The sequence below is a fragment of the Nelusetta ayraudi genome, unplaced genomic scaffold (genome assembly GCF_046127955.1).
Source record: "Nelusetta ayraudi isolate G7.1 ecotype Tasmania unplaced genomic scaffold, CSIRO-AGI_Nayr_v1 ptg000035l, whole genome shotgun sequence".
NCBI classification, from domain to species: Eukaryota; Metazoa; Chordata; class Actinopteri; order Tetraodontiformes; family Monacanthidae; genus Nelusetta; species Nelusetta ayraudi.
In genome coordinates this window covers 898,021-901,141 of record NW_027466085.1, presented here as the reverse complement: position 1 = coordinate 901,141, position 3,121 = coordinate 898,021, and positions in this window count along the sequence as shown.

The window sequence follows — 3,121 nt, the reverse complement described above, 5'->3', positions numbered from 1 at the left end:
TTCATCTAGGTCCGGATTTTGTCCAGGGTCCAGTTCAGAGTCAACATTTTTCCTCTTCAAAAACTTATCCATCACTTTCAACCGTCGTCCCGCTATCCACAATCCACACACCTGTCGCTGCATCCATGCGTCACTAATTCGCTTGTCTCCAAGCGCAAGGCAATTAGCTACCTGCTGCTGCCACCTACTGGTATGGAAGAGTACTACACGATTACTCTGCCAGGCGCTAGACTGACAATATCTCGCGGCACACAAACACTGGTTTACAGGAACGGGTGCTCATCAGAAAACGCTGGCAGTGTGTTTCCCGTGTCTTACTTCCGGTATAAAGTTCGCTTCAAAATTACAACAGAAATACTACCGAAAGATGCCAGTAGGTGGCAACGACGCTCTATAAATGCTTCTCTTAATGCAACAAATAACTGAAATGACTTTCATACTTACACCAACTGCTCTTAACCTATTTATTAAACAATTTAGACTTAAAGGTTTCTTTGTTGTTTCACCTTAACAGAACACTAATAATAATAATAATAATAATAATAATAATAATAATAATAATAATAATAATAATAATATTAAGAAATTGCCATTTACAAAACGTGCACATTTCTTTTAAACTTAAGTGTAGTTGTTTTCCATATCTATTGACGCAAATGACGTTAACCTTGCAATGAACGCAGCAACACTTGTACCTAATAACACTAATGATACAACAAATACACGTCAAAATGGTTGCAGTGAAAATGGACGCTTTTAATCATATATGTTTTGGCTCTTGCCAAGTAAAATTTCAGGAATTATTCTTTGTTTGTTTAGAATGTCGGACATGTATTCAGCGCTTTGTGATGAAGAGCTGGATGCCGTCATTGCAGAAATCCAACTCAGTCACCCAAACACAGGGTACAGAATGATGAGAGCATTCCTTCATGCCAGGGGATGTACGAGTGCAAAGTAAGTTTGATATGAAGTTGATCCCCACATGAATGTATTCAGTAATCTGTATTGTGCATCAGTTTAACCGAAACAAACAAATATAATTAGCTTTATTTGTATAACGCTTTCCGTACAAAATGTAGCTAAAAGTGCTTACATGGATGATTAAAAAAAGAATGGCGGTATATTTAAAAAAAAGAAAGTGGGGGTATTTAATAAATGAAATCATACCTTTTGTCAGCATTATCTGTGTTAACACGGATTTGTGCCTTTAATATTTTATGTAGTTTGTCTTTCTTTTTTTTTTGCTGTTGTTGTAGTTCAAAGAGTACGTGATTCCTTAAGAAGAGTGGACCCAATTGGGACTGAAGTGCGAGCCTTGGCCAATCGCACACTAAGACGGAGGCAGTATTCTGTTCCTGCACCAAATGCAATGTGGCACATAGATGGAAACCACAAATGAATACGGTATTTTTCAAAACTGTTTTTAAATACTTGAACAAATGAAACATTGAGATTTTCTACCCACTCCAAATCTTTTCATCTTTGTACCATACCTTTTTTGTGTCAAATAAGCTGTGCATGAACCTTTTTCAATTAGCTATCTGATGCCTTATATATTTTAGATTTCTCTTTCCATCTTCTCTCCCTTTTTTACCAAAAGCTGGAGATTTGTCATTCACGGTGGAATAGGTGGCTTTAGCCGTTTAATTGTTTATCTGTCTGCTGCAATAAACAACCGAGCATCCACAGTGTTGGAAACAGGGGCGGTCCTAGAATTTTTTTCTTGGGGGGGCAAGCTCGGGGCACAGACGGGTGGCACACCGGAATGACATTTGTTTTGTTTTTTTAAATGCCCTATGCCTTAGGTAATAATAAATGGTAGGCGGAGGTATGAATAATAGAACTATTTTATTTACCCAAATAACGCACAAAACAGTGTATCATCCAGCATTTAGTAATCTTATCTGACTGAGTAAAATGCTTTTTGTTTGTTTGAGTGGGTTGATCTGTGCTCCGGGAGAGTATACTGGTGTATCTAGTACTAGTAACCTAGTATTAGTTTCAGCAAGATAAACAAGTGTTTCATAGGTATCTATGTATCTTTGTTAACTTATAGAGATGGAAACCAACAACTGAGTTTAGTTATGAATGTTTTTTTTTTTTTTAATTCATAACAGATACAAAGTGCATACACATGAAAAATCCCTTTGTGAGAATTATATTCAAGTTACCAAAGTTTGACTTATATTACAAGTACACAGTTTATATGTATTATTTACAAACAGGATTATGACAGCTGAATACGCTTGTTTTGGTGTTGACTACCTGCAGAATGCTGAATTGCAGATGATGGGCCCTCAACCTCATCATTGGGAAAAGTTCCTGGGAAAAGTTGTATAAATTACTCAAAATGTCAATACAAGTATAACATCAACTCTACTTTTAATACTTATTCAAATATTATCGATTTTAAAGACACCCTGCTTCCTTTCTTGACATTGTGGACATATCCTATTCACTTCATTTAAGCGTCTTATGTTATAGGCCACTTGTCTATCCATTAGCTCATAAAACAACAACCGCACTTCCATTCAGCACCAATAAAGAGCATTAAAATAGACATAAAGTAATAAAACAGAATGTAATTAGATTAAATTAATATTGCCCATTCCACAGTCCAGAACAAAGCAGAGGTGGTGTGCGACTTTGAGTGTGACTGATTCAGGATGCAGTGACTGTAGTGATGGTGAGGTGAAGCCTCATGAGGCATTGAACCACTTGAGCCAACTGGTTCGAGAAACGGTTCATTTCTCGAAGCTTCATGTGCACACGAAACCACCTACTGGCCAAATGTACAATCACAGGCAAGCTGTGTCTGAACCACGTGTGATGCATTGAATTTTTGTGTCTGTTATGTCTGTTGGGAATGACTATGAATTGCAAAAAATGAATGACCAAATAATTTCTGTACATAAATTATATATATTTTTGTTTTGTTTTTCTCACTTATTTATGATTATTTTATCGGTACTGATGCCAGTGGTTATGGGGATGCTCCAAACAAATTTTGTTGTTAACTTTGTTCAACAATGACAATAAATAAATAACTTGACTTGATAACTATGTGTATGATACATTTTTTGAATGTATTCTGTTTGTGCAATTTTTTTCTGAAAATAGC